The 27,500-nt window shown below is 43.4% G+C and overlaps 1 protein-coding gene and 1 pseudogene across 14 annotated transcripts in view; one reads left to right on the forward strand and one right to left on the reverse strand.

The window, feature by feature from the left end:
* Positions 1 to 27,500, forward strand: part of WWOX (WW domain containing oxidoreductase) — a 401,132-nt gene that overhangs the window by 36,126 nt on the left and 337,506 nt on the right. The window lies entirely within an intron of this gene.
* Positions 7,973 to 9,586, reverse strand: LOC147023232 (uncharacterized; annotated as a pseudogene).

A 27,500-nucleotide genomic window follows, 5' to 3' on the forward strand; every position in this document is an offset into this window, starting at 1 on the left:
GGGAGAGCATGTGAGATTTCTCAGGACTGAATGACTTATTGCCTGTCTGAAGGATGTCATGTTTAATGCTGAGGGTGGAATCGTCAGCAAAGAGATAAAGAGGATTTTCCAGAGTTATAAAGATCGTTGATGAATATTAGGAATCGGACTAGATCCAAGAAGCTATTTTGGGGCACTCCAGCTTTTACATGGAGAGGAGATCATCGGATCCCGTTGAGAGCCACGTTGGCTCTGAGAGGAGAATGAGTCGGCAAGCTTCGTGTGGCGGTGGCCTTTGATGCCATAGGCAGAGACTTTGTAGAGCAAGGCAGAGTGCCAGACTATCGAATGCTCGAGATGTGTCTAGAGAGCTGGCTCTGATCTCACGTCTAAGATTGAGGGCCTCCCTCCATTGTTTGGTGAGCAGAAGCAGCATGTCCAGAGAAGTGATCTGGTTTGAATCTGAATTGATGATCGAAGATAACGCCGTTGTAGAAAAGGCCAGATTTTTATGACAGCTGTGATGGATTCCATGACTTTGCTGATCCATACATTCGGATCATACTCCGTGCAAAGCGTTGGTGTTGCCGTAGCAGTCTCCCTAGCTATTGGACACAATCCTGGACAGGTTTCCACTCCAACGCAGGATACCAGCAAGCCGGCACTCATTTTGCCGACCTCGGAAGGATGACAGGCAGAGTCAACCCCACCCGGTATTAATTCAACAGCCAAGTGGTTTTTGAAATCAGGATCCTAGGATCCCAAGCCCACCACCCTAACCATTAAGCCAACACCAGGCATAGACTTTGCTGATGATTAGCAGTAAGCCGATAGGTTTAGAGTTAAGAGTATGTTTTTGCACCATGTTTGTGTAATTCAGTGATGTTGGGTGACTTCCAAGCAGATGGAAGATGATGTTGAATGAATGATAAGGTTAACAGAGCAGAAAGAGTATGTGCAAGAGTAGCAGACCAGGTTTTTAAGATGTGCTCATGCCGTCTCGGCCAGTTGAGCAATCAGAGTCGAGGGTTGGCAGAAACCTTCTCAGGTGAAAAAGACAGAGTACAGGGGCAGTTGTGTGCTTCTGGGTAGGGTTGGTACAGGGAGAAAGGGGTTGGGGGACACACATTTTGAAAGGAAACATAGAATTGAGGTGTTAGGCCTTTTCACGAGCATCGTCTGCTGTGATGCCATTTGAAATAAGGGAAGGGATGGAGGAGGGAGTATACTCCATAGCTAGAGTTGCTAATATGTCACCAGGTTGCTGGCTCATTGCTGGCCATTTTTGCCCTCTAAAACTAACCATGATGTTTGTGGTTTTTTTCCCCCACTGTCATGGACCGTGTCACCATATTTACTTCCAGTCTTCCATACATTTGCAGATTCTGTTCTGTGTTCTGTGTTCACTTTATCCTTACTGCCTCCTTTTGAGTACATTTACCATCAACTCTCTCATTCACTTCTTTCACAAGCCCTGATATTTAATTACCTTTGCCACCGAAGGTGAAGGAGGTTGTTTTCACCCCTTTCTGTCTGTTTGTCTGTGTACAGGATATCTCAAAAGGTTGTGGACGGATCTGGATGAAATTTTGTGGGCAGGTTCGGTGTCTGACAAGGACAAACCGATTAGATTTTGGTGAAGATCCGGATCCGACTACTCGAATTTTTTCCCCCTTTGAATTTTTTCCGACTCCATTCAGTGATTCTTAACCATTGAGAGATAGGGCCAAAAACCATGCAAAGCCTGATATTTCAAAAATTTATTGATTGGGCCCGATGTGTTCTCATGGATCAGGCATTACGTGGTGCAGGTATGCGCTCTACCGAGTGCCCTTCTCGTTTAAAGAGTTTTCCCCTCCAGATGTTGCAGTAGCTTCAGTAGCTCAGGTGTAAAAGCTTTGTTTTTTTTTTTTTCCAAAAAAAAGAAAAAAAATGAATAATCATCATTCCATTTCTATTTAACAAAGACCAGTTCACTGGGAGATGCTGTGGCAGAGTGAGAATAAATAAAATTATTTATTGGCACATTTTTTTTTTCGATGTTTTGACCAAGTGGACTGGATGCTGTCATTCTACTCTTTTACTCAGAAATGTACTGTCGTTTAACTCTCTGGTGCCTATATCTCGGCAAAATGTGTGGGTTATCTTAATAATCCACATCAAAGTGGTTATCGAATCACATCCAAGGCAAAATGATGCACGTTCTTCTTCCCCTTCTCCTCCCTTTGTAAGGGGTGAAGTGCAACGGTACCAAGCGTCTGCCCTGCCTCGACCACAAGACCCAATTCCCCCTGTCCTCAGCCAACTAGTCTTCACTGTATAACCACCCCCACGTTATTAATATCACTCCTCACACAATCTTCCCATCTCAACCACGGTCTACCTCTTTTTCTCCTCCCTTGCTCCCTCAACCTTTCCGCTCTCTTTGCAATTTTGTCTTCCTCCACGCGTACCAAGTGTCTGGCAACCCTAGTTATATCTTGCTCTTTCCTAAGCCTCACTCTTGTAAAGCAAAAAAAAAAAAGTCATAAAATTAGAATGTATGCAATTATCAAAAAAGGATTTATTTTTGTCTTTTAAAGTCATTATTTTGGGTTGTGTGGATTACAATGTGGCAGGTGTGGAAAAGGAGTGTGGCAGGGTGATGAAAACGAACTACTGGTGGCAATGTGTACAGATGAAAATAGGATGCTTTTGTTTATACTCATTACGAAGCTTGTATGACAGGACAGTGCAGAGGTATCACACTTATCTTTTCACCATCTGGGTTTGATTTTTGGCCCGACTATAAACTCAGATTGGTACTTTGCAGCTACGGTGTTGCATCACAAAGTGTACTGTCCTTCGGATGGATGAACGGTAAACTTGAGACCTGTCTGCAAGCATTAGCTGGTAGACATTAAAGACCCCATGGTGTCTTTCAACAAAGAGTTGGTGGGTTATCAAAAACGTGTTTTTGATATTGCCACCAAAGTTGGTGGAATTTTATCTCTGAGTTTGCCAAGATCACCCTTCAACAGTGAAGCACTGGATATTGCCACTACTCAGTGTACATGTATGTGTGTGCATGCGAACGTGTGTCTTGCTGGTGAGATGGCCGGTCAAATAAAAAGGATTTTGGAGACACCAAAAACGGCCAAATGACAAAAATTTCTGGCCTAATCTACAGGGGGCACTGCATCAAAGGAATACATCTGGCTTCTATACCCCCCTCCCCCTTTTCCTCCACAGTATTTAAGGGTTTACTGTACAATAAAGACAAATTCTTTCAAAATTATTAATCCATATACTGGTCTGTGTATTGCTCTGCCTATAGTAAACAAAAATAGTCAAATTCGAACAACCCTTGCATTTTATTTATGGTCGAAAAAAGGTTGTTACGGCAGGCAAATGGTGAGCAACCTTTGACCTAAGAAATGCTTTTAGCGCTCTCTCTTACTTGAATAAATTGAGCAATATGATTACCAAAGGTTATTGGAGCAAAATGGCAAGAGGGCAGCGAACAAAAAAAATGCCATTCTGACACACCTTACTGTATTCTCGACTATTGGTCTGGAATTTTATCTCTGAGTTTGCCAAGATCACCCTTCAACAGTGAAGCACTGGATATTGCCACTACTCAGTGTACATGTATGTGTGTGCATGCGAACGTGTGTCTTGCTGGTGAGATGGCCGGTCAAATAAAAAGGATTTTGGAGACAGGTTGAAAATACTTCCTGGAGAAGGTGGGTGTACCTGCTAGACATTGAGAACAGACAAGGGTGACACTCCCCCAAGACAAAGTAGAACGGCACTTGGTAGAGCGCATACCTCTGCGAGGCTGAACAGTTTACGGTTTGTATCCCACTGATAGGCTGGATCTGAACAGAAATCCAAAATCTAATCAGCTTGCTCTTGTCCCCTATCCAACTCATCAAACTTGTTTTGTTGTCATCCGTCCATAAGTTTTTGAGATATCATGCTATGTATCGTTTTGGCCTTATTCTCAATGGTGAAAAATCACTTAAAAAAATTATCGGATCTGGATCTTCACGAAAATCTCATCAATTCGTCCTTGTCTTGCGCCCAGCCTGTCCTCCAAGCAATGACTTTTTAGCTCGCCTGTTCGAAGAACAGAGAGCTATAGCGATACCCCCAGCGTGAGCGTGAAAATGTTAAAGTTTTTGGTGCAAGTTATGTTTTCCTTTCTAATGTTTTTATCTACCACACTATTTTTTATACGCCCGATTTTATATATATATATATATATATATATATATATATATATATATATATATATATATATATATATATATATATATATATATACACATATATATATCGGGGCATATTATGTGATACCGGTCGTCCGTCCATCTGTCTGTCTGTCTGTCTGTCCGTTCGTCCGTCGGTTCCTGGCCGCACTCTAACTCCCAAAGTTTTCAACTTTCACGTTTCATATTTGGTACATAGGTACAGACTGTGGAGACAGTGTGTCGCGACATATGTTCGTCATCTAAAGTGGTTGCCATGGCAACCAGGATGCTGTTTTCCATCCGTTCCTGTCCGCACTCTAACTCCAAAAGTTTTCAACTTTCACGTTTCATATTTGGTACATGGTTACAGACTGTGGAGACGGTGTGTCGTGACATACGTTTGTCATATTAAGTGGTTGCCGTGGCAACCAGGATGCTGCTTTCCATCCGTTCCTGTCCGCACTCTAACTCCAAAAGTTTTCAACTTTCACGTTTCATATTTGGTACATGGTTACAGACTGTGGAGACGGTGTGTCGCGACATACGTTCATCATCTAAAGTGGTTGCCATGGCAACCAGGATGCTGTTTTCCATGTAGTAGCACAATTCTGTATATACCTTCTTGTTCGGGCGTATATTGTGCTCACTTGTGCTCTTGTTACTGATTACAATATACAAATGCATATATTGCTTTAAAATTATTTGGATCAGACTTCATTGCAATGCTTAATAAAAAAATATTAATTATTAGACTAGTCTTTTAAAAACGATAAATGTATAAACAGGTGAGCATTGGGTGTCTTTGACACCAACTCTCTGGTTTGATTTTGTTTTGCTTACAGACAGAAACAGGTGAAACTAGAGGGGAAACACTCGGTAGAGTGCAAAACCTCCGCCGACAATACTGCTAGGTCACTCAAGTGAACCTGATATCCTATCCATTCAATTTGACGTCAACAGTGCTCACAGAGTTATAGTTTGCAACTTTCCCTTTTACTTTTAACTTTTACATACTCAATTCATTCGTCATAACTAGATTCCTTGAGACAGAAATTGATTTTATGTGGGTATATCCACCTGAAGTACCAAAATCAGCCACAATTATAATTTTGGCATGTTTTTTGTTGGAAATCACTTATAACATGCAGAAATGCAAAAAAAAATAAAAAAATCGAAATTTTTTTTAAAAAAAAGTTGCAAATTTTTCTTTTTTTTCTCTAACAATTTTTTTTGGGGGGAGGGGGGGTTTGGAAATCACTTAAAACATGTAGAAATGCAAAAACAAAAATTCAAATATTTTTTCAAAATGGCCGCCATAGCGGCCATATTGGAATTTGGACCAAGTCCAAAATCTAATGGCATGATACCTAATCCCCCCACCAAGTTTTGTCGAAATCCGTCGGAGTTTTTCCGTAATACTGTTCACAAACAAACAAACAAACAAACAGACGGGTGAAAACAGTAACCTCCGTCCATCTTCGATGGCGGAGGTTAAACATAACCTGTATACACCTTCGGTGGCAGAGATATCTATGTGGATTGTTCAAATGTTCATTACTTTTGTTAATAAAGGGCATAGTGTAATATATGTAGACTAATCATTTTTTGAGGGAATAATTTATGTTGTGTTGGTAACTCTAATTCCCAGAATCACATTTTCTACTTTAATGCACATGTTGAAAAAAGATGGTGGTAAGTGAGATAACAGAGGGTGGAATAGCGAATCGTCATTAAATTTCTGCCTAACGAAAGCATCAATCCTGTCGAATTTGCATACCAGGGGCTGCAGAGTAAGGTGATTGCATGTCAAAGTTTAGCACAAGCTGAGGTGTGAAGAAAAATCCAGGTCAAAATCAAACCACCCTCGTACGGGCATTCGGTATGACAGATCTATTGCTATAATTAATAGGCCCAGAGGCGGTTCCATTTCAGGTATCAGTTCTTAATCGGTGTAACCGATGGAAAATTCGGTATAATCGGTTCATCCCTCATTTTATTTGCCTTCATGTGCCATATTACAACCCCCCAAATAATTTAAGATTTCGGACACCAGTGCAAGAATTGTGCATATAATATATGGTTAAAATGGTCAAGCATCCTGACTCGATTTCACCGTGTCACTCCAGAAACATCGTCGTCCGAACCTACCGATTCATTTCCATCATTAACTTCAGTGGAAGTGGTCATCTCTTGAACTCCTTGGTCTTTCCTCGCGCATGACCTCTCCTGGCTGACCATACAGCAATGTTGGCCTGCAAAGCCAGCCACAGACTGGGTATCCTTCATTGTTCCAAGTCATTCTTGAAAAATCAGAACTACTCACAGCTGACAAAGGCACTTCCTTCAACTTGATAAACTACTGCTCTCCTTCGCATCACATATGTCTCTCCTGGACCCTGTGGAATCTAAAGCTGTCAACATTTTTTGGCATCTCCCGTGATGAAGCCGAAGCACAAGGCCCATTGTCCTCATATTGCAGACAGGTCTGTAGCCACTGGTTTTATTTTATTTTTATTTTTTACTGTTTCTTCTTTGGCTGAGCTTCATTTGCTCTCTCTGCCCTTCCACAGCAACTGATGGATGTATTATTTTGGTAACCCTCTCCTGGTAACACTCAAAATCCAGATTTACTGCACATCTCAACTCTTTTGTTCCTCTTTTTCAGTTCTGTGGAAATGCCTTCTTGAGGCTGTATAATTTCTCTCTTCCCGCAAGGGCTTCAAGCAAGTGGCACACCACCATGTCACATCATCCCCATCCCTACCTGTCATCTTTTCTACCCTATAACCCCACCTAACCCAACCGTCTTCCTTGTGGGTTTCCTTGTTTTTTTCTGATCCTCTTCCCCCCCCCCTCCTTTCCTGTTTGTTCATAATTCAACAGTTGCCCCACTCTCAGTACATTGCCTTTTTATCCCATCTCGTACCTCACGCTTCCACGGCCTTCACTTTTTTTACACAAAAACCGATGAACAATGTATTTGTGTGAAAATGAACTTTGAGATATAAACTATACTTTTGAGTTAAAGAAAGCTAAATTTTCTTTTGTGCGTGTATGAAAGAAGATTCCTTATATCAGGGAAGTGCCCATCTACACTTTCCTCCTCACATTAGTCGAGTAAACACGAATATGGTACAAGCCAATAATGCTGAAGTTTGCAACAACATTGTGATGGTTTTGGGAATGTACTAGTGTATGTCATTGTGCAATTTGATCAACTTTTCATATAGAATCTGGAAACTTGTAATTTTTCACTTCCTATGTTTACAGTGAGCACAAAAACAGCTGTTTCCAATTTTTTTATTCATAAGCAGTCACCAAAATCCAAAATTTGAGAAATAGCCATATTTTACCCATTATAGCACATTCAGAGATAATAAAAAAATATCTGTTCAGCTAAATTTAACCCAGTTAGGCATTATTTACGAACCCCCCCAAAAGATGGCAGCCAAATATGCACAAAAGGACGTTCTGTAGTACTGAGAACATACAATTTGAATGGATGTGCAAATACAAAACACAAAGATGCTTCGGCATATATAATTATTTAGTCATCCAAGTCCTCATTTCCCTCGTCATCGCTTGAATTCTCATCAATTGCGACATTGTTGCATGTGTCCTCAGCTCTTTCATACTTGCAGAGCTCTGTACAGGCTAGATTATGTGCCTTACAAGAGCACTGTCCACTGCACTTACTGGCGACACAGGAGCACTTCACAAGTTCCACCACAGCTTCCGGTGCTGCTGGAACTTTTGAGACAACTGGGACATAGTGGCCGTCCTCCAGTTGTCGCCATCCTAGAGTAACAGGATCCAGTAGAATTGGTACAGCTACTAAGTCTTGCAACCATATGTTGGCTTGTAGGTGTGCGCGCAATATATGCTCAGTGATACATCCTTGAGTCGGAAGTAGCTTCTCCACACCTTTGACGATTTGATTTATGTGCCTGCAGTATTTGCTGAGAGATGACCGTTGCTGACTGATTCAAATCATGTGTTCGGGCTTCAGTTTTTACTGTGTACAATGTACATGCCCTTCAAGATCCATAGAATCATGCTATGTAGTTCATGTGGAACTACATCTTCTGCTGAGTTTTCCAGCGTTCCATTGAAAACCCATCGGTCCTTTTTGACTTGCTCAATCGATTTACGTAGCACCATGGAAGCTTCGAAGATCTTCTTCATGTTATCATGTGGGTCAGGTCTGTGGACTGTTTCTCCGGCTGCTGCGTTTTGTTTGGTTTTGGAATGTATCAGCGTAGGTTTATTTGGCAATAGTGTGAACTGAACGAGTTTGACATTCTTCTCGATTTTCTGTCGCAACCATCTCTATGCTGTTTGGGCATTTGAAAATCTTGACCAATATTCAATATCATGTTGTTTCATCTTCGATACATAGTCCTTTTTTGCTTCATCGATGGGTATGATTTCACCTTGTTCGATATGCTCCTGTATTTCAGCAAATAACTCTATTTCGGCTGCTATATAGTGAACAGTTGTTTCACTATCATCGGTATTGCCACCGGTAGGGGTATTTGAGGAGGGTAGACCATCTCCAGCACACTCAAGCTCACGCTTCAGAAGTTGCCACTGTTCAGTTATACACTGCTTGTGATACACAATGTCCTGTGACAGTGCATCATTGTCAGATATGACATTAGCATAGTTCACTTTCCACTCTGGGTTGTTGGAGTGTTGCACTATATCATGTATCAGAGTTCGTATATTTCCTGACCGGCATTCGTGCAAAACATCTTTAACTTTGCCTTGGCAGAAAAAGCACTTACTTTTATTGTAGTTCATGGATTTTGAACGAGTGTGCCTTCCTGATAGTGACAGTTCTTCAGGTTCTCCATGGTGCGATGAGGTAACTGGTCTCCCTATGGTTCGTTGAAGAAGACTAACATCGGATGTTGCACAGGCTCGTTTATATCGCTTTTCATCACGTTTTATATGTTCTCTATCGGTGCTTGCCGCGTGGCATGTTCTGTGCCACACAAAATGCTTGTCATTTAGATCGCCTGCTGTAAAGTCCCCGATTTTTTTTTTTTTTTCACCGAGTGTAATGAACTCACTGTTCCCAAAACTCGCTCTCAAACGAACTGCTGTCAAGAATTTGTCGTACGTTGAATGTTCCTCAGATTGTGGTGGTTCTTTCAATTGCTCTTGTTTGGAGCTCTGACACTTTATGCATAGTTTATAGTTTATTTCTGTGCGTGCCCTTTTCTCCAGGAGTTCTTCGCTCTGTGCCATGACTTATCTGCAAATAGAGAAAAAACACATGATTGATCATTTTATGTAAAAGACACTACACGTATATTGTCTAAATATGCAGGATCAGGCAAAGATATCGGAGTGGTCATATTGATGAGTGTTCGGGATTATGATTATGATGAGTGTTCGGGATTATGATTATGATGAGTGTTAGGGATTATGATTATGATGTCTATTATAGATCTTGTACTGCATACACTGTCTGAAAATACGAAACGAAATTTGTCATCAAAATTTTTATTGATTTTCGTCACTCGCTGGCCGCCATCTTGGATTTTTGTCATTAGCAATGTTTGGAAAAATTGGACACAGCTGATATGTAGTCCTATGTGATCTTAGGAAGTGAAAACACACAAGTTTCCAGATTCTATATGAAAAGTTGACCATTGTATGAATTGCTACATAACAACATACACTATACCCCGGGGTAGAGTATACATGGACACGTATAAGACCTGAGGATGAATTATTTCATTAGTTTATGTGTTGGTAAACTTTTGCCCCTTGTCTAGTGGTGTGGGGGGGGAGGGGGAGACATGCATCGAGGTTCGTTTGAGTGTCCCCGGTATGATGTGTCCTGCCCCCCCCCATCCTGCCCCTTTCAATACCTGATTGGTCCGTTCCAAACCCTCTGCTACTTTCAGTCCTTCTTTCAATACACCATTGGTTCATTCCAAACCCTCTGCTACTTTCAATTCAACAACCCGTCTTTCACCCTCTCGGTCTTTCTTTAAACCCCGCAGGTTTCTTCTCATCCTTCGGTGCATCTGTCTTCCTCACCACTCGAGTCTGCTCACTCTTTTATTATTTACGACCAACTACCCGTCGCTCACCGTAAAGAATTGATCCTCCGGAGCAGCACTGAATTGCATTTCCCGCATTCCCTTTTCCCTGTGCTTCCTTATTCTTCTGTTTTGCATTTCATACATGTGTTTTACAAGGCGCGATGCTCGATGCATAGTCTTGGCTTGCAGGATGGCGCTTCTCGCATGCGAACAGTACGTTTAGCACACAGTACAAAGGACATTTTATGCACGCAGGGAGTGGCTGGAGGTTCTTTCCGCGTCCTTGCATGAAAGGAGGGACTGGGGGCACTCGTGGTGATCAACACAGAATGAGGTGGGTTTTTCCGTGGGGTGCGTCCTGGACCTGTCCCCATTGGATGCACACCAACGAGAAGAGATGCTCGCATGAGAGGGATGGAGAAAGCCATGTCCTGTGAGGAGAAAGGAGCCCAGAGTGTGTACAGGACAGTCGCCTATAAGCTTGTCCTGCGAGGAGCAGGAAGGAGCTCAGAATGTGCAGAACAGAAGGAATGAGCCGAGAGTGCAGAGGAGAGCACAAAGAAAGGCCAGAACTCGGCTTGGTTCATGTGGAGCTACTTGTCCCGGGTGCGCAGCAGAAACGGAGCGGCGTGCCGTTGGCATATCTGGGATGCCGGAGAGAATTTGTCCACTGGATCTGGATACCTCAGAGACGCCGTATATTGTCTATATCACATCCGCACATCCTATCATGCCGTATCGCCACTCCACCGCCTGTCTTCCCCATCCTTCCTCCATCCCCTCCCCAGTATATTTGTACCAGCACAGCCCTGTTGAGTTGTGTGAAGAGAGGGAAGGAGTCAACCCCATGCTCCTTTATTTTCTTTCTCTCAGTTCTTTTTGTCTCTTCCCCCCAGATTGAATGATGGCCATATGTCTTTTGTTAAAATGAAATTGTCAAAGAATGCATGTTAGGGTTAAGTCTGCTCCTCTGTGCCTTTTGCTTTTTGCCTTTTGTCTGTAAATACTCGCTTTAATGATTGCTTGCTTGGTGAATAAAGAGCTGTAAGTATTGTGATTTGCGTGCGTGTCACAAAATAGATTCTTGGTCCTTTCAAATCCGTTTCAGTTGTCCTTTCCTCCATTGGTCCAACATAGTCTGCATGTATTGTTAGCTGAATGGCTCTATACATTAGTCGGTGTGTAATAATTTTTATTTAAATAGCTGTGCGAACGATGGTGGACCAAGACGAACAGGTACAGGTTGGTTTAGTTCAGATGGAGGAGGAACCTATGGTCCAGGATGGTTATGTTGAAGAAAGTGATTCTTTGTGGGAATATTTGGTGGGGGGTGGGGGGGGGGTGCAGCAGAGACACTGGTAATGATAGGGGACTCCCACCCCAAATTTTTGTCCTGGAAAATATGGCACTCCTTTTGGAGTCCACACCCCAGAGTAGCAAGTTGGCCTCACCAGCACCATTGGAAATGGACCGATTGGCAGGAATGATGAGCCAGATGAAGGCAATGGGCAATATAATGCAAGAAGGATTGGTGGTATCAATCTGCAATAATGGTTGACTAGCAACTTGTTGGACCACAGAGTTTCCACAGCTGGTTGCCTCAGGACTGGACGTTCGAGAGGAACCTGAGTGCTTCCCCTCGTGGCGAACCTTGAACCCCAGGCTGTAAGAATATGATTAAATGCCCTTTTACATGTACACTAGCAAATACCACCCGTCGCCTCGCTTACGGGAAAAAAAAAAAATATATATATATATATATATATATATATATATATATATATATATATATATATGGACTCTTCCCCCAATTCTCCTCAGCCGACTGCAGAAAACCACCTTGACGCCTTCGCCTCCCGACTCCACTTCGCTCTCCAACCCGACTTGACTGCCTCCGTCTCCCGACTCCACTCTCTGCCACCAAACTGACTCTCCGCGCAACAACTCTTTTCATTCGCCTCACGCTCGCCGTTTTATAGGCCAGCAGGAGAAAACAATATGCAAATTTCCGGATCAGGATGACCTCGGGGGCGGGGCCACGCTCGCCCATTGGACGGAGGAAAAGGGGCGTGAATCTCCCCTGATCCTCGAATTTGCATATCTCGATTCCACACAGATGCGCCTGGAGGCGGGGCCAAGCCACCCCGCGCTTCCTGATTGGACGGATCAGAAGTGGGCGTGTAGCATTCCTGATCCGAATTCTCCTCGGAAAGGCCGCTATTTGCAGTCGCGGCTCGGCGCGTATCTTGTACGAGCCCAAGACAGCCCGATGCTCGGCGCTCACAGGTGGTGCAGGAATGGCCGCAGAAGGAGAGAGGTGAAGGTGGTGGAGGGTTTCCGGCGGTGGCCGATGGCTATGGTGCCGTTTGGAATGGCGGTGATGCGATGTTTGCGGGAGCGAGTTGTGAAGGTAAAGGTCGTGGCTGTTGGCGTTGTTGTTGTTGTCTGACGATTGGAGCATGGTTGGTTCAAAATAAAGATAGAACAGAAAAACGGCTATCTCAAAGCGTCGCAGCCCGAATGAATCACATTTATTCCCTCTAAACAACGGGTTTGGGGCTAACTACACATGTACTTCCAGAGATATCTCACCTACGGGACCTGAATGGTGGTTTGCGAATTTCCACAACCGCAACAATATATATATATATATATATATATATATATATATATATATATATATATATATATATATATATATATATATATATATTTGTCGTGTTCAGGGGGTGAGCTCCTTCCTGGATGGATAGCCAACCGGTTTTCTCCCTTGGAGGCTTACAGTTGAGATTCTCAGATTATTGGCATGCGTGGGATGCCGGGCACCAAGGACGCATTGCAGACACGTTCACCCCGGACAGAGGACAAGGGTTTATACAAATTCAAACCCATGACAAATAGACAACACAAGCAACTTAAATAAATACGGGGATTTAATGAAAATATATCAAATATTTACAATGGTAATAATTTAAAGTGTAATTATAAAAATGGAACGTGAGGTCAAACTAAATTCTTATTTGAGGCTCCTCAACACAGACTTTAATACAGACAAGGGGACAGAATAAATAAAATAAAAATACTCCCTTTCTCCCGGTACTTTACTGTGTGCCCAGAGATGAGTTTCTCGAGGTTGAGGTTCGCCAAACCGTGTCTTCACTGCATGGGAAAACACGCCCAAAAATGTTGCCGAGCCACACTCTTGGCAGGAAATGTGCAAGAGGCAATTCAGGTGGCGATACTCAACACCAAGGCTCAGAAACCACCGTGCAGCCTCTTTCATCGATCGCACTTGCCGACGCTGTTCCTCTGCAGAATGGCGCCATCTTCTTCCTCGATGGCACAACACGAGGCTCCAAGGCAAGGTCTTACACAACCCAGCCCAACTGTCAATGGCCAGCATCCCACTCCAACACGCAGGCAAATCTGCCTCGGCACTTCTTCACTGTGTTGAGGAGAAGCCTGAAAACGAGACCTCTGTCGCCAAGCGCATACCTAACAAACTCCCTTTTCACTCCTTGTTTTTCCGACTCCTGATCCTCACTCTCTCCTCCTCTCTGATGTCATGCCCATTAATCATCCATTCTCGGGGAGGGGTGTGGTTTACTCGTTGTCATTCCTGGAGGTGTGGTTTTTTGCTTGCTTGGAACGTGTAGCTCGGTTGTTTTTTTTTTTTTAAGGATGTAACCACTTTTTATCGTCTGTCTTGAAATGCAAAAACATAGTAAAAGGTCACGGGGCAATCACATACTGGGAGAAATTATCCTTAAACCCTACCTAATTATCACAGCATCCCTCCCCCCCTCCCCCCGGTGCGGTGACACATAACAGCTCATGTGTCCGCATTGCTTCCGCAATACAATTAACATCCCTACCCTATCCTAATGTTGCAACCCAAATTTGGTCGCACTCTGACTGGTGGGTCTAGAGAAGAAGATTTTGGAATGAATTTGCGTGACCACCATTTTGACACACTTCCGGTCATGTGATCATCATGGCCTCCACAATTTAACATTAGCACCCTGTCCTAATGGTGTAACCCCAATTTGGTAGCATTCTGACGTGTGGGTCTGGACAATTTTTGAAGGAATTTATGCGATTTTTTTTTTCCCAAAAATTGACTGTCGGCCATTTTGACACACGTCTGGTCACGTGATTCCCATTACCTCCACAATTTAACATACCTCCCCTTGCCCAATGTTGAAACCGAAATTTGGTAGTATCCTGACTGGTGGGTCTGGATATGATTTTTGAAGAAATTTACGAAGTCAACCATTTTGACCGACTTAAAGTCGTGTGACCAGAACAAGCTTCGCAATTCCTGTTACCAGTAAGGAGAGGAACATTGCTGCAACTTTTCAGCCGGATCGGCCCAGCGGTTTGGCCGGAGAAGTCAAACCAGAGTGGTGTCAAAGCCACCCAATGCTCGCCTGTTCATACATTTATCGTTTTTCGTTTTTAAAAGACTAGTCTAATAATATTTTTTTATAAAGCATTGCAGTGAAGTCTGATCCAAATAATTTTAAAGCAATATATGTATTTGTATATTGTAATCAGTAAACAAGAGGTCCACACGAGGAATTCAAAACTCAGAGGGGCGAACTTTCTCGCTGCAAAAACTGCAACAAAGGCTTTCTGAGGTAGGAAATGCTGATGGCCCGAACTGGAAGACGAACTTGAAGACTGGGTTAACACACAGACAGTGGATGGTTGGGGTGTTTCCACTGTTCAGATTAGACTCAAAGCAAGATCGATCACTTTTTGTGGCTAATTTTCGGACGTTATTGCGCTTGTTTTTTTTTGTACAACATTTGCGGCTTATAAACCAGTGCGGCTTGTGTGTGTTTAAATTGCAGATTTTTTTTTTTTTAATTTAGGGGATGCGGCTTGTATTACGATGCGCTCAATGTTCCAAATTTTATGGTACTTGCCTTGCCATGAGAAATGCATCTAAAACAAAAAGTAATATGTAGTGTTGGGAGTTAGAGTGTGGACAGGAACAGATGGAAAACAGCATCCTGGTTGCCATGGCAACCACTTTAGATGACAAACGTATGTCACGACACCGTCTCCACAGCCTGTACATATGTACCAAATATGAAACATGAAAGTTGAAAACTTTGGGAGTTAGATTGCAGACAGGAACGGACGGACGGACGGACGGACGACCGGTATCACATAATACGCCCCGATATATATATATCGGGCATATAAAAAATAGTGTGGTAGATAAAAACATTAGAAAGGAAAAAATAACTTGCACCAAAAACTCTAACATTTTCACACTCATGCTGACACTCACGCCGGGGGTATCGCTATAGCTCTCTGTTCTTCGAACAGGCGAGCTAAAAAGGAGTTGGACGGACGGATGGCACGGGATGACAATGCCTTCGCTGGAATGTAAATTCCAGATTAGCAAAATTAGATTATGCTTAAAAAGTACCAAAATGTTGGGCTGATTAAAAATTATTGTTAAGGTTAGTAATGGCTGAGAATGCAGGATGGCTTCAAGCTGTTTTGAATTGTATTGATCAAGCAGGCGTAAAACTGCATTTTGACAAATGTTATTTCAGGAAGGCTGAACTTTATTTTCTGGGTCACGTGATCTCAGAAAATGGCATGTGCCCAAACACCGAACATGTGGAGGCAGTAACACAAGCACCACCCCTAAAGGATGCATCTGCTCTGCGTTCTTTTCTGGGTTTGACTTCTTGGTCCTCCAAATTCATTCCAAGTTATGCAACAGTCGTGGAGCTACTTCGTGCCTTACTGTGCAAGGATGCTGACTTCTCCTGGACCGAGGCTGCACACACTCAATTTGAAAGGGTAAAAATATCGATTGCTAACAGCCCTGCACTTGCTTTGTTTGACCCTACTCTGACCACCATTGTGACCACAGACGCGTCTGATTATGGACTTGGAGCAGTGCTCACTCAACTTCATGAGGACTACAGAGGAAACACGAGCATTTGCCTCAGGGACACTCGCAGAATGTGAACACAAGTACTCTTCAGTAGAGAAGGAAGCACTCGCCTGCATCTGGACAACTGAGAAATGGCGTACATACCTGAGGGGTCGGGAATTTATCCTGCGTACAGAGCACAGTTCACTGACCACACTACTGTTTTTGAAAGGTCTTGGTCGAGCTGGAATGAGAATTTCACGTTGGTCTGCAGGCTTACTGTCGTTTGACTATGAAATTATGTACTAATCTGGCCATCAAAATGTCACTGCAGACTGTTTATCACGGTTACCACTCCCTATGACAGAGCCTTACCACAAACCGGATGTAGAAATGGTGGCTTTATTGTCCGGTGACCACGCTGCTGTACCTACAGAACAATTCAAGAAAACTTGCAATAGATGCCGTATTATACAGAAGGTGTGAGGATATGTCTCCAGAGGATGGCCTTGCACTGCGAAGGGCATTGACCCAAATGTACTTCCCTACTTTCGCATTCGGAATGAACTGGCTGTACAGGAGGATTACTTGATTCGGGACACTCACCATGTGATAGTGCTGACAGAACTTCAACCGAAGTTAATCCAGATTGCCCATGATACGCATCAAGGTATTGTAAGGACTAAACAAAGGCTGCGTGACCTCTGCTGGTGGCCAGGGATGGACTCCCAAGTGGAAGTTTCCATCAAGTCATGCATTACCTGCCAAATGCATGATAAAACAGCTGTCACTCGGGTTCCACGTTTGCAACCAGTTTCGCTCCCTCATGCTGCTTGGGAAAAGCTTGCCATTGATATCGTGGGATCACTTGATAACTGCCAAGTGTACTGTTGTTATTTTCACCAGTTGTTATTTTCACAAAAAAAGGAATATGTGGTATTGAGAGTCGCATGAATATTAATGAATGCATGATCAGCCGGAACTGACGAGGCAGAACCGAGAGTGATGTCAGTGGGCTGTCAAGGATGGAGCACGAGATGTGATTACAGTAGATGAGCGAAAGACCCTTCGTGTGGGCTGTCTTTGCTTATACACAACACCTGCACAGACAGACAGACAGACAGACAGAGGTTAAAACAACCTCCTTCACCTTCAGTGGCGGAGATAATTAGTCAACCTGTAAAAGGTTGACTAACTCGCTGTCAGCCTAACTATGTTAACTTGTGTATTAGTTGAATCGAATACGAGTTGCTTCCACGTGTTCTCTAAGCTCTAATTAATGATATTTTATCAATGAGAATTTATCTGTTGGACAATACAGAGTAACGTGATTAATTTAAGGTTTCCCAAAGATCAGAATTAACTTACAAGACAGATTAACTGCAAAAGGTATTTAAGTGATAAGGTGATCCATTGTGAATACCCAGTCGAAGAGACAGAGGGATCAAAGGTCCCCAATAATGCAAGGTTAAGATGTTGCTAACTCTCAGGTGCAGAATGAGAGGAGCACGCACATTGCCATAATACAACATTGTTCAACTGAGGTACAATGATCGCCACAGTTGATTCTCTTCATAAACATTAACAACTTCTTCAATATTCATTCTTTTACAGTACTTTGGATTTATCAATTTGTAATGTAGCTTGAAATATGTATTTCGATTGCCATGCCTTTTATCAAAATTTATAAATCTTCTAAATGACATGACTTTCTTAACTTGCAGATGACACAAAGCTTGGTGGTAAGGTGGATAAGCAGAGAAGAAAGATTGTGTTCAGATTCAGGAAAGTCTCTATTTTATTACTCAATTGGGTAAAAGACTGGCAGATGCAATTTAACATGAAGAAATGTAATGTGCTGGGGATGGGTAGGAATAATGAATGTTGGGATTATATGATGCAAGGGGCAATCTTGGAGTGTGTCACATGGGAGAAGGATCTGGGAATGGTAATAGATATGGTGGGTAAGCAGACAGCATGGTGCCAGGCAACGAGGGGTAAAGCAAACAGGGTGTTAGGTTTTATTCTTTGGGAGATGCATTATAAATCAAAAGAGTTAGTATTAACACTGTATATGAATTTAATGAGACCTCATCTTGAATATTGTGGATAGTTTTGGTTAAAACATTTGAAGAAGGATGTAGCTGTCATAGAGAGGGTACAGCACAGGGTGACTTGATTGATTGCAGAGCTTGCTAGACTAAGCTATGAGGAACGTTTGAAGAAGACGAACTTTATACATTGGAAAGGACGTGATTGTGGGGTGGGGTAGGGTGGGGATCTGATAGAGATGTTTAAGATAATGTAGGCTTGTGGGCAAGATCGGTACAGTGGACCAGGGATCAGAGCTTGAGGGTGAAGAAGATTAGAGTGAGGATAATTTTAAGGCAGGGGTCTTTCAGTTGGTGAGTAAGTTCAAATTGGATTTGGATGGGTACCTGGATGCATTGGAGATAAAGGGGTATGGGGATATTGACTTGTGTGGATGGTAGTTAACTTGTGTATGTATGGGTAACGATACTGGGGTTGGTGCAGCGCAGGCATGATGGGCTGAATGGCCTCTTCATGTGCCAAAGTTCCTTGTGTATCCCTGTCTCTGTTTTGTATCATCAGTTCCACAACAATCTCTAGAACCCAACCTTAAAGATCAGTCAGATCAGAATTCCATCTGTTTTGTTGAGGACAGTCCACATTGTTTGCATTCATCTGAAGTGAGCTGATTACTTGACATGTCCAAAAGAATGTGAATGTTGGCAATTCCTGACTTTAAATCCTTGACTGTCAAACACGAATTTCTGAATGCTTCATGGTTTTCATCACTTGTTTGTCATTTGATGATGTCCACCTGGGACGGGCATTTACAAACTCACCACACTATGGCCTATGTGAGTGCCTGATGCTGGCCCATCTGTGGCTGAGATGTTCGACTTAACAAGCCTTTGTCATTTTTATATTTATTTTGCAAAACCTTGACTTAGTGTACTTTTGTTTTTTTTTCCATAGATTTTTCCAACTTCAATTGTAGATCCCGTTTAATTCAACCCTTTTTTCATGTTGACCCCACATCGATTTTTTTTTTTCCAACTACAATCTGTTCTTTCAACTCACTCAAGTTCTTATTGAGATGAACAGATTTGTTCATATCAGTAAATTATCTGAGTTACGTCACCAATTTTAGCCAAAAGTACATTTTGACTCTTACGCCATGAGGTGGCACTCACACAACTGCCACTACCACCACCCCTTCCCAGTCCACACTCAGCAGCACCACCTCCCTCCCCCCCCTCCCCAATATCCCCAAAAAGTGAGACTAATACTCTTAGCAATGGGTATGCAATGCATTACATCCCATTACACTGCTTCTATGATGACTGTGGTGCACAGTTGCAAATAGAACAATGTGAATCAATTGTATTTTTGTAATTTTTCCAAAAAATTATCTTGTTTAGAATTATACTTCACTGTTTCAATTTATTTTATTCCTTATAGAAACAATTCCAAATGCTTTTTGACCTTTCAAAAACGTTTTGTATTCCAACTTTCAAATTTGCAATTGACTCGCCATAACATTTTTGGTTCCGTTAATGAATAACATTATGTACTTGGAACAGAAATTCTGCCATTTTCCTTCCCTGCCCTCCCATTACACTCTCTTTTCCTCCTCTCCTGGCATCGATCTCCTCATTTATTCTTTTTCTTGATTTTACTTCCACCATTCATTTTCACCCCTTTTTTTTTATTCTCAACCCTTTCCCTTGTGTATATCACATGTACATAGCCAGAAGTAGTGCATTATAAATTGGTGTTGCTTTCCTTAAAATATGCTTTTTCTTTTTCAGCTTTGTTAGTGTTTGGATTGAAGAGTTGCGATGTGTTTACGGTTAAATGTGTTTGCACACTGTACTCGTTTCAAGTGTATTAGTCGAGGGGGCCAAGGATGCGAGCCATCATCTGCTTGTCGATGGATAAAGGATGTGGAAAATATGATAGTTTGGATGGGGAGGGGAGGTGGGCGCTCATCCCCAGTTCACCCTTGTGGCCACATGCTTGTATTGCTGAAGCCAAACGTAACAACTGAACATGCGCTTAGAGGCAATTTGGCAAACGCTTGGAGTGCTTTTCTGCATGAATGCCTGATTTACCGTGCACCTCCATACCATCAGCCTGTCTGTTTGCATAGCCCATTCACCAAACTTTTTGGTGTGTGTACGTGCGTGCTTGCGCATTTTCATGTGGAATTTCAATCCGACGTGGGGCCCAAGGGGTTTCGATTATATTCCCAAGTCGGTCATTTATAACTCCCACCAATAATACCATGACTTCAGTATCCTACCAAGGAAAGCCTGTATGTTTGTTTTTGTGGCCATCTTGACAGTAGGGCTGTTTTATGACATGAAAAGCCAATATTCCACTACATTAAGTCGTGCCCTTCTGGTGCTTGTGGTGTCAAGGTGAAAACTTGGCAGGGAAGAAGTGTGATGCAGAAAAGCAAAGCGATCTTTCAGCTTTTATAACACACAAATAAGTTTTGGATAATGTGCAATGACTTTTAACTGGAAGGAAATCTTAGCAATCGCCACATCCCTTAAGAGCCTTTGTACAGATTGTATATGGACCAATTATGAAACTGTTAACACTCCCACACCATTTTTTTTCCTTTTCCACACCTTTCCTTTGTTTTACCTTCGCAGCTTCAATCTTTACTCCCTTTGCCTCAGGAAGGAAAGGCAAGAGGAGTAAAGAATGAAGCTCAGAGGGTAAGGGAGGGGATGCCCGATCAAACGTCCCTCCCTTCCATTCATCACTTTTTATTTTCCTCAATAGCTCCCCACCCAAAAAGGACGACATCTTTCGCTCAGCAGCGATTTCCCCCCCAGTGACATTGAAAAATCTGTTGTGACAATGGATAAAGGCAAATACTTTGAAGGATAGCCATTTACAATTTGGCTTAGGTTGAAACCGGCAATAATTTGTGATCCGAATCAAGTGCCAAAGCCATATGGCAAGACCAAATTGTTCACAACTGTGTTGAACGCTAATTTGAATTCGTAAATGGCAGAGCTTTTCTACCTTATGTCGTGAAAATAATTGTTTGTGTAACATAGAATGGCTTTTCCTGTAGTAAACGATTCAAGGTGTGCTAGCGTTCCACTACATACTGCAAGTTGAGTCGAATACGGGTCGAAGCTTTTGATTGAAGCCATTTGGTGTTCAAGTGCCGCATGCTAAACATAAATTATTCCACACACCATCTGCAAGATGTCTGTAATAAAGCTTATAGGAAGGTGTAGTGCTGCTTATTATAAACATCAACTACAACCTGTTTTCCTTAAATTATCTGATAAACATTTTATATGTATGAGAATGCATTTGATGTGATGAACGAGCATGCCACATTGTGCACAATATCGGACGACAGCAAATGATCATAAATTTGTGGGTTTGCTGAGGAGCAGGAACGATGGATAACCTCTTGTGACCTTAAAATGTAATGGCATTTCCACATCCCAGAGTAGGACTGGTATATACTGAAACATTGTCATTGAAATAAAAAAACTGACTACCCATTACATAACCTGTCCCCACAGTGACCAGATGAAAGCCATTGGCCACACAGCTCACTCACTATACCATATTTCCCACCTTGTATTGTATAAATAAAAGCACAAATATACCAAGCAACAGCTGCCAAAAAAAACTTTCATGATTGGACTCTGACCTTTAGTTTTTCCTCCTCCCCCCCCCCCCCCCCATTTTTTCTGTGTCTGCAGCTGAAGGCACTGGAGGTATTGTTTTTGGGTTGCCTGTGTGTGCGTGTGTGTGCTTGCGTAGCAGATTTTCATTACTGTGATAACTTGGAAACCACCAAAGATATTTCAACCAAACATGGCACAATTATAGACTGCCATACAAAGATTAATCATTTCATTTGTGGATTCAACAGGTCAAAGGTCATTGCCCTTTGAAAAACATTTTGCAGATCATAACTCGAGTTAGAAGCATCTGATGTTTTCTCATCCATATTTTTGTGTGTGTGTGTGTGTGTGTGTGTGTGTGTGTGTGTGTGTGTGTGTGTGTGTGTGTGTGTGTGTGTGTGTGTGTGTGTGTGTGTGTGTGTGCATACATGTATATACATATATATATATATATATATATATATATATATATATATATATACGGTTGTGGAAATTCGCATTACACCATAAAGGGTCCTCAGGTGAGATATAGCGGTAAGTTCATGTGTAGTTAGCCCAAACCCGTTGTATAGAGGGAATATGTGTGATTCATCCGGGCTGCGACGCTTTGAGTTAGCCATTTTTCTTTCTCTATTGTTATTTTGGACCATTAAGCCGCCAACAACTCAAACACCACCACCTTTGCCTCTTTACCTCCACAACTCCATCCCGCAAACATTGCTTCACCGCCATTCCCAAATGACGCCCGCCAACCACCAAACCACCACAGCAAACCCCCCACCACCTTCGCCTTTCTCCTTCCACAACCATCGACCACACACCACCAGTCAACACCAAATGTCGTGCTGTCCAGGGCCCGTTCGGTAATTGATGCTGAACGCGTCGAGCCGCGGGTACGAATGCGTTCCTCTCAGGGAGAAATTCGGATCAAAAGAGGCTCACACCCCTTTTTGCCACACCAATGGCTGAACAGAGGGTGGCGTGGCCCTGCCTCCAATCGCGTTTTGATCCTAATATTTGCATATACGCTCCTCCTCCGGTCTATAAAGACGTGAGCACAAGGCGACTCGCGCTGTTGCGGTTCGGGTTTGGGTCGAGTGAAGACGGGAGCTCGGTTCGAGTGAAGACGGGCGGCTGGTCGAGTGAAGACGGAGGTCGTCATCGAGGTTGCAGTGTGGGGGTCGCTAGTCTCGTCGTTGGTGCGGTCTCGTCGTGGGATTCAAGCCAGCCAGCCATTCCCCTTGCTCGACCCTGAGCATCGACAATTCCCCCCCATCCGCGCTGAGATAGTGCCGGTGGCCCCGTTCCTTCCCCACCCTAACCGTGGTGCCGACCCAACCGTGCTGGCACGGAGCACGCCGGAGAGGGCACACTGACCATGCCAGGGGCACGGAGTCGGGGCGCAGCTGCGCGGACATTGCGGCTTGCCCGCCATCGCGTCACGAGGACGCGGGTAAGACCTTTTCGGTCTCGTGGACCTGGCCGCTCCTCCAGGCTCCACCCACATTTGGTCCACAGACCTGTCTGCCTCCTTGCCTGTGAGGGTGGCTTTCGTTTCCTTTGCTTTTGAATGAATGCTCTGGCGCCGTCTGACAAGTATAATTGTTTAAGTGTTGTAAATAATTATAGTCGGTAGTAGTGCTTTTCCTTTTGTTGCATTTTGTCTTGACTGTTATATGTGCATTACTGTATGACTGTGAATACGTGCTTGTCTGTGTGTGTGTGTGTGTGTGTGTGTGTGTGTGTGTGTGTGTGTGTGTGTGTGTGTGTGTGTGTGTGTGTGTGTGTGTGTGTGTGTGTGTGTGTGTGTGTGTGTGTGTGTGTGTGTGTGTAATAAAGTGCTTGCTTGTTGAACTGTTTCCCGTTTCGTTGCGTCTTTTTCCCTTATTGAAAGCTCCATCTTACATCACGTAAGGGATTGATAGTGGGTTTAAAACACCCGGTAAATAATCTGAACGATTCACCCTATTTCGCGCGGGTAGAATGCGGACTGGGTTGTGGTGAGGTTAAACCCCCACCTGTGGCAAGAGGAGTAAAGGTGATCCGATATGATCCGTTGCTATATTTTATATATATATATATATATATATATATATATATATATATATATATATAAAAATATATATATATATATATATATATATATATATATATATATATATATATATATATATATATATAAAAATAATTTCTGTTAACGTCTGCGTGTAATTTGACGTATCTCTCAAAAACTGCCAGACGGATTTTCGGCATGCGGGTGCTCTGTGGTGTAATGAACAGTATGGGCTATGTGAGATCGCGCCAGACGGACACATTTGGGAATTTTGGGCGATTTTCTAATTGTTACGTTCGTTTGCTTGGCGACGTGTGACTTCACCGCTGAGAGGCGTAATTCCGTCATGACATCATCGGTCATTCGCTGTCGTCATTACGTCTGTCGTCGACAGACCGTCACCGCCGAGAGGCATCATGCCACTCCGAGAAAACAGTGTCTGCAATGTAAAACCCTCTCCTGCACATGCTAACTACCTCAGAAGGTGAATTTGACACAAAAAATGCAACAAGAAACATTGCATTTAAAGTAAAGATTTATTTGAAAAATATTATTTCTGTTAACGTCTGCGCGTAATTTGACGTTTCTCAACCGCCATCATTACCTGTGTTGTGTCTTGCGTGTGTGATCTTCAAATTAAAGCGTCCAGCGGTGTTTGATCGTCGGATGTGTGCCAAAAAGTGCCGTTCATTGAAATTTGCATTCTGATTCTCGGTCACCCTCCACTGCTCCTGTTCGGTCTTGGGCTAGACCTATATCATGTTAAACTTGCCCCATCAGATGCCAACCTTCCAGTCACACTGCAGAGGATACAATTTCCAGTCAGACTCGCATACTCGATGACCATAAACAAATCCCAGGGCCAAACATTTGACAAACTCAGAATATACCTCCCAGCCCCTGTGTTCTCCCATGGCCAACTATATGTTGCATTTTCACGTGCAAGAGGTTACTCCTTTATATCTATCAAAGTGGACAATAATTCCTCACAAGGACTATTCAGCAACAAGACACTCACCAAAAATGTCATCTACAGGGAGGTCCATTAGAAAACGAAGGAAAGGTAACCATAGTGCATCACATCCCTAATGACACCCTCCCCAGCTTCCCATAACATCAACTATTACTCGCATAACCTGCGCTCTGCGTGACATGTTGGGGTGGGTGTGTTTGAGAAAGCAACTGATGCAGAGTATCAGTAGTAATTTTACTTTAATGCAGTTAGTGGAATACGATTTCACTGTTTCAGAACCATTTTATTTACTTTTTTTTGTACCATGCACCTCATCTGGTCTTTGAGACAATGTAAGCCGAATATCACGTTACTCGAGCACAGAACAAAGTCGAAGATAGCGCGACACGAAGCCACAAACTCGGAAATAATATATAAGATTCCTCATCCACCTTTTTCCACCCATTCAACTCTGTACGGAGCACGGGTATATGCTAGTATATATATATAATCCCTGTGTGTCGTAAGAGGCGACCAGGGTTGCGTCAGGAAGGGCATCCGGTATAAAAACCTATTCCAAATCATTATGCGGACAACAAAACGAATTTCCATACCAGATCGGTTGAGGCCCGGGTTACCAACGACCGCCACCGGTACCGGTGGTCAACAGGGTACCAGTGGAAATTATGCCACTGCTGGGCGAAGGAGGAGACGGGGAAGGTGAGTTCAGAGGCAGTGGGAGAGGGGGAAGAGTAGAAGTGTCGAGATGAGAGTTGGAACTCTGAATGTTGGGACGATGACTGGCACAGGGCGAGAGTTGGCTGATATGATGGAGAGAAGAAAGGTGGACATACTGTGTGTACAAGCGACCAAGTGGATGGGCAGCAAGGCTCGGAGCATTGGAGGTGGTTTTAAACTGTTCTATCGTGGTGTGGATGGGAGGAGAAATGCTGACGGGGTAATCCTGAAGGAAGATTATGTCAAGAGGGTATTGGAGGTGAGGAGAGTGTCTGACCGAGTGATGAGTGTGAAGTTGGAAATTGAAGGGGTGATGATGAATGTCATCAGTGCATATGCCCCACATATGGGGTGTGAGATGGAGTATAAAGAAGATTTCTGGAGTGAGTTAGATGAAGTGGTGGAGAGTGTATCCATGGATGAAAGAGAGGTGATTGGAGGAGATTTCAATGGACATGTTGGGGAAGGGAATAAAGAGGATGAAGAGATGATGGGTAGGTACGGTCTCAACAAGAGAAATGTGGAAGGGCAAATGGTGGTAGAGTTTGCAAAAAGAATGGAAATGGCAGTGGTAAATGCATATTTCAAGAAGAAGGAGGAACACAGGGTGACGTACAAGAGTGGAGGAAAGTGCACACAGGTGATTACATCTCGAGCAGGAGATGCAACTTGACAGAGATTAGAGACTGTAAGGTGGTGGCAGGGGAGAGTGTTGCTCGACAGCATCGATTGGTGGTCTGTAGGATGATTTTGGAGGTGAGGTTGAGGAAGAGAGTGAGGGCTGAACCAAGGACCTGATGGTGGAAGCTGAAGGAGGAAGACTGTTGCGTGGAATTTAGGGAGGAGGCGAGACAGGTGTTGGATGGTGGTAAAGATGGGTGAGATGATTGGGCAACTACAGCAGAAGTGGTGAGGGAGATAGCTAGGAAGGTACTTGGTGTGACATCTGGACAGAGGAAGGAAGATAAGGAGACTTGGTGGTGGAATGAGGAAGTACAGAAAAGTATAAGGAAGAAGGGGTTGGTGAAAAAGAAGTGGGATAGTCAGAGAGATGAAGAAAGTAGGCAGGAGTACAAGGAGTGGCGGCAAAAGGCAAAGAGAGGTGGCAAAGGCTAAGAAAAAGGCATATGACGAGTTGTATGAGAAGTTGGATACAAAGGAAGGGGAAAAGGATTTATACCGATTGGCAAGACAGAGGGACCTGTGGTGTAGTGGCCTGCGGGGGCAGGGCACGATGCGGGGAGCATGGTGGAGGCGTGGAGGAGTGGTTTTGGAGTGGTCACGTGCCTGCACGGGATATGAGAGTTCGCGCCGCCTGAGGCGTGTTGTAGACGTTGTAGTCTGTGGAGCCTGTGTAGTCTGTAGTAGTGTGCATCTGGACGGGCAATAAACAGTGTTCGAGAATCCTCACGACTGTCCGAGTCCCGCTGCCCTCCGGACATTACAGGACCGAGCTGGGAAGGATGTGCTGCAGGTTAGGGTGATAAAGGACGCAAATGGGAATGTGCTGACGAGCGAGGAGAGTGTGTTGAGAAGGTGGATGGAGTACTTTGAGGAGATGAGGAATGAAGAAAATGAGAGAGAGAGAAGGTTGGAAGAGGTGGAGATAGTGAATCAGGAAGTGGGGTGGATCAGTAAGGATGAAGTGAGGACTGCTATGAAGAGGATGAAAAGTGGAAAGGTGGTTGGCCCAGATGATATACCAGTGGAGGCATGGAAGTGCTTAGTAGAGATGGCAGTGGGGTTGTTAACCAGATTGTATTATAAAATCTTGGAAAGTGAGAGAATGCCGGAGGAGTGGAGATCAAGTGTACTGGTTCCGATTTTCAAGAACAAGGGTGATGTGCAGAGCTGTGGAAATTACAGAGGGATAAAGTTGTTAAGCC

This window comes from Eptatretus burgeri, chromosome 7 (assembly GCF_056783735.1).
Source record: "Eptatretus burgeri isolate ZD-2024b chromosome 7, Ebu_testis_v1, whole genome shotgun sequence".
Taxonomy (NCBI): Eukaryota; Metazoa; Chordata; class Myxini; order Myxiniformes; family Myxinidae; genus Eptatretus; species Eptatretus burgeri.